The following is a 9,262-nucleotide window of genomic DNA, read 5'->3' as shown; positions in this document are numbered from 1 at the left end:
TGGTTTCCTTTCTCTTCTCTAGTTTTCCCTTCATTGCTGTCTCTTACCCATTTCTCTCTACCTGTCTATATGTCTCTCCTATAAGATAGTGTTGAATACTACTTTATCTCAGACTCTGTCCATGCACTTAACAAAGATGGGCTTATTGCCTATGTGTGCCAGGCACTGAGGAGCAGAAAAATGAGAAGGACCATCCCTGCCATTTAGGAGCTAAACACAATTGCAAACTCTGACTCCCTGTAACCAGCACATTCCTGTTTCCTCTCCTACACTCTTTTTTCTTATAGCAACAACACTGTTGTTGACTTAATAAAATAAACATAATTGGAACCACACATGTGTTCTCACTACAGGATCACAACACAGTGTTGCTCTCTTACTCCCACTGTGCCCAGGACTCTGGGGCCTGGTGAATAATTGGCATGTCTGTGCCCACGGCACCCAATGAATGAATAACCAAACAAGACTTCATAACAATGCTCAGTGTGAACCTGTTGGGGGTGATCCAGGTGACCCTGAGTCTGCTACCCCTGGTGACATAGGCAAGGGGCAGTGCGGTCAACGTCTCCAGCATCTTGGGTGTGTGTCCGTGTATGGTCGGGGTACTGCATCTCCAATACAGTGTTGAGGTCTTCTCTGATTCCTTCAGGTTTTGGGCTGGGACAGGGGCCCTCCCTCAGTCCTCCTGCTTCTGTGCTTCTGGGGAGGACTTTTCCAGGGAATTCATTTCACACAGCTTCAGAGGTTTTCCTTCCAGATTCCTCTCTCTTGCTTTGTGCCAGATATTCATTAGGAAGCAATTTTTTATCTTTTGGGGATCAGGATGGGCCTCAGGTCTATAAAATTTGATTTAACCTAACCCTGTCCTGGAGGAGGGCCCACAGTGACTAAGGCAGAATTGGAACCTGAATAACTTGGCTGCAGAATCCATGTCCTTAACCCCTAGGATAGTCAGTTCAGGGTGTCTTGGAGCTGGGGTAGAGCATTTGACTCAACTCTACAGATACTTCTGGGCACATCTGTCAGTGCACAGTTAACGTCTGAGGATAACAAGGCTTGTCCCCTGGCCTAAAATGTCTGACAGCCGAGAAAGGGACAAGAGATACAGAAATGGTATGGCCATCGCTTGTGATGGTTGTGACCATGTTAGCCATGGTGGCGTGGTAGCCAGTGGAATAGGGGAGGGTCCTGGAGAGGGGTCTGAGCTGAGGAATGAAGAGCTGAACTTGGAAACCTGGCAACGTAGGATGGAAGGCTTCCTGGCTGTGGGAAGTAAGGTGAGTAATGATTGACTGCCTCTGCTGTGGGGTCCTCCAGGGATAATCATCTAGGCCTGGCCTGGCAGGAAGGATGCTGGAAAGGTGGGCTCATGAGGGTGTTGCCCTGGACAGGCCATGGACTTTCATGCTGTTGGTGGCAACACAACCCCATGGAAAATATTAAATCAGGGGAGCTACTTTGTCAGATCAGCCTCTAGAGAACCCACTGGCTGGAGGATAGAGATTGGCTCTGAATGTGGGGAAGCTGAGGCCATAGGCAGAGAGAGATGCACCTTAGAGGACAGCTTGGCATGGAGTTGACAAGAGCAGGAGATGACTGAGGAGTATGGAGGAGATTGATAGAGTTTAAGGAGAACGAGGAGGAGACAGTGTTTAAGCAGTGCTTTGCAACAGAATAGGTAGGATTTATATATTATTTTTTAAAAAATATTTTTTATTGATTTCAGAGAGGGAGACGTAGAGAGAGAAAGAAACAGCAATGATGAGAGAGAATCATTGATCAACTGCCTCCTGATGCCCCACACTGGGGATTGAGCTCAAAACCCAGGCATGTGCCCTGACCAGGAATCCAATTGTGACTTCCTGGTTCATAGGTCAACTCTCAACCACTGTGCCACGCTAGCTGGGCTCAGTCACATTATTGTGTAACCATCACCACCAACCATTTCTGTGTGAAGGGATATTTTTAATTTTGCAGTTTTCTCTTCCTTTTTAAAATTGATTTTTGAGACAGGAAGGGAGGGAGAGAGAGAAACATCAATCGGTTGCCTCCCAAACATGCCTGACCTGGATTAAACCCACAACCTAGGTATGTGTGCTGACCAGGAATCGAACAGGCCACTTTTTGTGTTGTGGATGTTGCTCCAACCAAATGAGCCACACTGGCTCGGGCAATTTTGCAGTTTTCTTAAAGCCTCCTTAAGAAAGACCATTTCTCTTCTCACAACACTTTGACACTAAGTGTAGGGTTCCTCCCCCCCCCCCCCCCCCCCCCCCGCATACCAACCAATTTTCCAACTCTCCAAACACCAACTGGGTATCCTATAATTTAATTCAATTCTGACACCAAACACCTGGAGCCAGTGTCAGACCCCACAGGTGCAAGGGCTCAGTCCCGAAGATTGTCCTCACTTTAGGGGCCAGTCGCAAGCAGTTGATCCCCAGGGTATCCATATTTCTGTCCAACATGGCTCCAAAGTCAGGGGTTCTTGAAAAACCCCCTCAGTTTCAATAATTTGCTGGAATGGCTCACAGAGCTCAGGGAAATGTTTACTTACCTTTACCAGTTTATAATGAAGGGCACAGATGAACAGCCAGATAAATTCCGGGGGGGGGGGGGGGGAGGTGAGGTCAGGAAGGTTCATGAGCCTCTGTCCCCATGGAGCTGGGGTGCACCACACCCCAACTGTGGATGTGTTCACCAACCCAGAAGATCTCTGAACCTCAGAGTTTATTCAGCCTTCCTCACAGAGGCATGTTGATTATTAATGTAATCTCCAGCCAACTCTCTCCCTGTAGGATGGGGAGTGAGGCTGAAAGATCCAGCTTCTAATCAAAGCCTGCTCTTTCTGCTGGCCAGCTCCATCCCGAAGCTTTCCAGGATCCCAGAAGAGTCACCTCATTACAAGAGGAGATACTCCTATTACCCAGGAGCTGAGTGTAGAGATCAATAAATTTGTCATGATCAGCTATGAGAATATAAAATGTGGTTTAGTCCTAGCTGGTTTGGTTCAGTGGAGTGACCAGCTCTGACACAGAGACCGCGCTATCTTGAAGGGGAAAGTGGATGTTATCGGAAGCCTGAACATCTACAACTACGGTACCCAGCGAACAGCTGCAAACCCGAGGACACTGTTTCCCAAGTGATGTGAGTACGCGTATTCAGAGGAGCTCTGCACCACCTCACGGAAAGGAGAGAGAGAACTACATAACAAGACACTTGGAGAACACAGATCATGGGGAGACAAAGAAACAGCCCGCATATGAAAGAAAAGCAGGCATCACCAGAAAAGGAAGTAAACGAAATGGAGGCAAGCAACCTGTCAGAAAAAGAATTCAGAGAAATGGTCATAAAGTGGATGAAGAGAATGGAAAACAAATTCAATAATATGTGTAAGAACCAAGAGGAAATGAAGAACCAAGAAGAAATGAAAAATGGCATCGCTGCTATAAAGAACTCAATAGAAAGCATCAACAGTAGACTAGAAGAAGCAGAGGGCCGCATCAGTGAGCTAGAAGACAAGGTAGGGAAAAATACCCAAGTAGAGTAGCTTCTAGAAAAAAAATTAAAAATCAGGAGGAGAGCCTAAGGGAACTTTGGGACAACACGGAACAAAACAAGATCCGCATGATAGGGGTGCCAGAAGGAAAGGAAACTGAGCAAGGAATAGAAAACCTGTTTGAGGAAATAATGACAGAAAACTTTCCTGTTCTAGGGAAGAAAATACCCACACAAATCCAAGAAGGTCACAGAGTCCCAAACAAAATGAACCCAAAAAGATCGATGCCAAGGCATATTATAATTAAATTGGCAAACACCAACGACAAAGTAAGAATCTTAAAAGCAGCCAGAGAGAGACAGAAAGTTAACTACAAAGGATCTCCCATCTGACTAGCGACTGATTTCTCAACAGAAACACATCAGGTCAGAAGGGAATAGAATGAAATATACAAAGTCATCCAAAGGAAGGGTCTGAATCTAAGAATACTGTACCCAGCAAGGCTATCATTCAAAATTGAAGGTGGAATCAGGAGCTTCACAGACATAAAAGGACTAAGGGAGTTTATTACCACCAAACCAGCAATGCAAGAAATGCTAAAGGGTCTGCTGTAAAAAGAAGAAATAGGAAGCAAAGAAGGAACACAGGGGTAAAGAATAAAAGTGGCAACAAACAAGTACCTATCAATAATAACTTTAACCCTTAGCACTCGGATGTCGAGTGTGACTCGACACAGTTAGCAGTAGAATAAAAGAATCGAAAAAAGCAAGCGAGTGCAAAGGGTTAATGTAAATGGATTAAATGCCCCAACCAAAAGACATAGGGTAACTGATTGGATAAGAAAACATGACCCGTATATCTGCTGTTACAAGAAACCCACCTCAGAAATAAAGACGCACACAGACTGGTGGTGAAGGGATAAAAAAAGGTTTTTCAGGCAAATGGAAATGAAAAAAAAAAAAAAAAGCTGGGGTAGCAATACTTATATCTGACAAATTAGATCTCAAAGTGAAGGACATAACAAGAGATAAGGAAGGCCACTTCATAATACTAAAGGGAGCAATCCAACAAGAAGAAATAACTCTGGTAAACATATACACACCCAATACAGGAGCACCCAAATACATAAAAACCTCTTGGAGGATATCAAGGGAGAGATTGACAGCAATACAATCATAGTAGGGGACTTTAATACCCCACTATCACCATTGGACAAATCCTCTAAACAAAAAATCAGCAAAGAAACATTAATCCTAAATGATTCACTAGACTAGATGGAATTAATTGATATCTTCAGAACATTTCACCCCAAAGCCACAGAATATACATTCTTCTCAAGTGCACATGAGACATTTTCAAAGTTAGACCATATATTGGATCACAGGCAATATCTCTTCAAATTCAAGAAGATAGAAATCATATCAAGAATCTTCTCAGATCACAGTGGCATAAAACTGGAAATCAACTACAATAAAAACAATCAAAAAATATCAAACACATGGAGACTAAATAGCATGCTATTAAACAATGACTGGGTTACCAGAGAGATCAAAGAAGAAATAAAAAACATCATGGCAACAAACGACAATGAAAACACAACAATCCAAAATCTATGGGACACAATGAAAGCAGTCTTGAGAGGGAAGTTCATAGCTCTACAAGCCTACTGCAAAAAAAACAAGAAAAATGGTAATAAATTACCTAGCCCTACAACTCAAAGAGTTAGAAAGAGAGCAACAAGAAAAGCCCAGTGTAAGCAGAAGGAAGAAAATAATAAAGATCAGAGTGGAGATAAATGACATAGAGACAAAAAAACAACAACACAGAACAAAAGATCAACAAAACCAAGAGCTGGTTCTTTGAAACAATAAACAAGATTGAGGAACATCCCGGCCGAGACCAAACCAGAGGGAGTCGGACCTGCATTACCACCATTTGTCCACCATCCAGAGCTGAGGGGTCAGTGCCGACATGTACTCATAAGGAACTGGTGGACATTGATATTGGGTCTCAAAAGAACTGTTGGACCAGAAAGAAACTCACTACAGACTGATTCATTTGCCTGTCAGCATAACTATTATTGCTCGTCGCACATTCAATTCTTATAAGTATATCTCTAGTGACACATGATTTCGCTCATCTAGGGGAAATGATGAACAACATAGACTGATGAACAAGAACAGAACCAGAAACAAGGAGGCATCGATCGGACTATTGAGCCTCAGAGGGAGGATAGGGGAGGGTGAGGGGAGGGGGGAGAGATCAACCAAAGGTCTTGTGTGCATGCATATGAGCCTAACCAATGCTTAAGTTCAACAGAGGGTTGGGGCATCCATGGGGAGGGGTGTGGGATGGGAATGGGGGGATGAGGACAAATATGTGACACCTTAATCAATAAAGAAATTTAAAAAAAAAGATAGATACAGAGGCAGTAAAGCATCAAACAGTCTGTCAAATTACAGCAGGAAGGTTAGGGAGAGGTGGGGAAGATAAGAGATCAATCAAAGGACTTGTATGCATGCATATAAACATAACCAATGGACGCAAAACTCTGGGGGGTGAGGGCATATATGGGAGTGGGGTGGGGGGGGGGCAATGGTAAGATATGTACACATATAATACCTTAATAAAAAAAATTGAAAAAAAAAAGATTGAGGAACATCTAGCCAGGCTCACTAAGAAGCAAAGAGAGAGGACCCAAATAAACAAAATCAGATATGAAAAAGGAGAAATAACAATAGACCCCAGAAATACAAAGGATTGTTAAAAAATACTATGAACAACTCTATTCCAACAAACTGGACAACCTAGAGGGAATGGACATATTCCTAGAAAAATATAACCTTCCAAAACTCAATCAGGAAGAATCTAAACATCTCAATAGGCCGATAACTATGGAAGAAATTGAAGTAGTCATCAAAAAGCTTCCAGCAAACTAAAGCCCGGGGCCAGACAGCTTCACAGGGGCGTTTTACCAAACATTCAAGGAAGAACTAAAACCTATCCTCCTCAAACTATTCCAAAAAATTTAAGAGAAAGGAACACTTCCAAGCTCATTGTATGAAGCCAGCATCACACTAATACCAAAACCAGATAAACACAACACAATGAAAGAGAATTACAGGCCAATATCCCTCATGAACATAGATGCCAAAATCCTCAACAAAATTCTAGCAAATCGGATCTAGCAGTACATCACAAAGATCATACACCATGACAAGTAGGATTTATCCCAGGGATGCAAGGATGGTACAATATCCGCAAATCAATAAACCTGATACATCACATAAACAAATTGAGAGATAAAAATCACATAGTCATATCAATTGATGCAGAAAAAGCATTTGACAAAATCCAACACCGTTTCTTAATAAAAACTCTCAGCAAGGTTGGAATAGAAGGATCATACCTCAACATAATAAAAGCCATATATGATAAACCCACAGCCAACATCATACTCAATGGGCAAAACTAAAACCATTTCCCCAAAGAACAGGAGTAAGACAGGGATGCCAACTCTCACCACTCCTGTTTAACATAGTACTGGAAGTATTAGCCATTGCGATCAGACAAGAAGAAGAAATAAAAGGCATCCAAATTGGAAAAGAAGAAGTAAAACTGTCCTTATTTGCAGATGACATGATACTGTACATAAAAAACCCTAATGACTCCACAAAAAAACTACTAGACTTAATAAATGAATTTGGCAATGTAGCAGGATACAAAATTAATGCCAAGAAATCTATGGCATTTCTATACACCAATAGTGAACTTACAGAAAGAGAGACTAAAAAGCAATCCCATTTGCCATTGCACCAAAAAAAGTAAGATACCTAGGAATAAACTTAAGTAAGGAGGTAAAAGACCTATACGCGGAAAAGTACAGGACACTGAAAAAAGAGATAGAGGCAGAAATAAATAGATGGAAGCACATACCATGTTCATGGATGGGTAGAATCAACATCATTAAAATGTCCATACTACCCAAAGCAATCTATAGATTCAATGCACTCCCCATTAAAATACCAATGGCATATTTCACAGTCCTAGAAAGAACTCTCCAAAAATTCATCTGGAATAAAAAAGACCCCAAATAGCCACAGCAATCCTGAGAAAGAAGAACAAAGTAGGTAGGATCTCAATACCAGAATTCAAGCTGTATTACAAAGCCACTGATCTCAAAACAGCCTGGTACTGGCACAAGAACAGACATATAGACCAATGGAATAGAATAGCGAACCCAGATATCGACCCAAACCACTATGCTCAATTAATATTTGACAAAGGAGGCATGAACATACAATGGAGTCAAGACAGTCTCTTCAATAAATGGTGTTGGGAAAATTGGACAGATACATGCAAGAAAATGAAACTAGATCACCAACTTACACCATACACAAAAATAAACTCAAAATGGATACAGGACTTAAACATAAGATGGGAAACCATAAAAATACTAGAGGAATCCACAGGCAGCAAAATCTCAGACATATGCCGAAGCAAATTCTTCACTGATACCGCTCCTAGGGCAATGGAAACTAAAGAGAAAATAAACAAATGGGACTACATCAACATAAAAAGCTTTTGCACAGCAAAAGAAACCATCAACAAAATAACAAGAAAGCCCACTGTATGGGAGAACATATTTGCCAATGTCATCACTGATAAGCGTTTAATCTCCAACATTTACAGGGAACTCATACAACTTAATAAAAGGAAGACAAATGATGCAATAAAAAAATGGGCAACAGACCTAAATAGAAACTTTTCGAAAGAAGACAGAAGGAAGGCCAAGAGACATATGAAAACATGCTCAAAGTCACTAATTATTTGAGAGATGCAAATCAAAATGACAATGCGGTACCATCTCACACCTGTCAGAATGGCTATCATCAACAAATCAACAAATGACAAGTGCTGGCGAGGATGTGGAGAAAAAGGATCCCTCGTGCACTGCTGGTGGGAATGCAGACTGGTGCAGCCACTGTGGAGAACAGTATGGAGTTTCTTCAAAAAACTAAAAATGGACTCCCATTTGACCCAGTAATCCCACTTCTAGGAATATATCCCAAGAAACTAGAAACACCAATCAGAAAGGATATATACACCCCTATGTTCATAGCAGCACAATTCACCATAGCTAAGATTTGGAAACAGCCTAAATGCCCACCAGCAGATGAGTGGATTCGAAAATATGGTCCATCTACACAATGGAATACTACGCTGCTATAAAAACAACAACAACCAGGAATTCTTACCCTTTGCAGCAGCATGGATGGATCTGGAGAGCATTATGTTGAGTGAAATAAGCCAGGCAATGAAAGAAAAATACCACATGATCTCACTCATTTATGGAAAATAAAGAACATTATAACCTGATGTACAAAAAGATAGATACAGAGGCAGTAAAGCACCGAACAGACTGTCAAATTAAAGGTGGAAGTCTGGGGAGTGTTGGGGAGAGGGGGAAAGAGATCAAACAAAGCACTTGTATACATGCATATAAGCACAACCAATGGACACAAGACACTGGGGGGGGTGGGATGAGGGCATGCGACAGGGGGTAGGGGAGGCTGGGGGAAAGTCAATGGGGGGAAAAAAGGAGATATATGTACTACTATATGTAATACTTTAAACCAGTGGTTCTCAACCTTTCTAATGCCGCGACCCTTTAATACAGTTCCTCATGTTTTGGTGACCCCCAACCATAAAATTATTTTCATTGCTACTTCATAACTGTAATTTTACTGTTGTTATGAATCG

This window comes from Cnephaeus nilssonii (assembly GCF_951640355.1).
Source record: "Cnephaeus nilssonii genome assembly, chromosome: 6".
Classification (NCBI taxonomy): domain Eukaryota; kingdom Metazoa; phylum Chordata; class Mammalia; order Chiroptera; family Vespertilionidae; genus Cnephaeus; species Cnephaeus nilssonii.
This window is presented reverse-complemented; position numbering follows the sequence as displayed.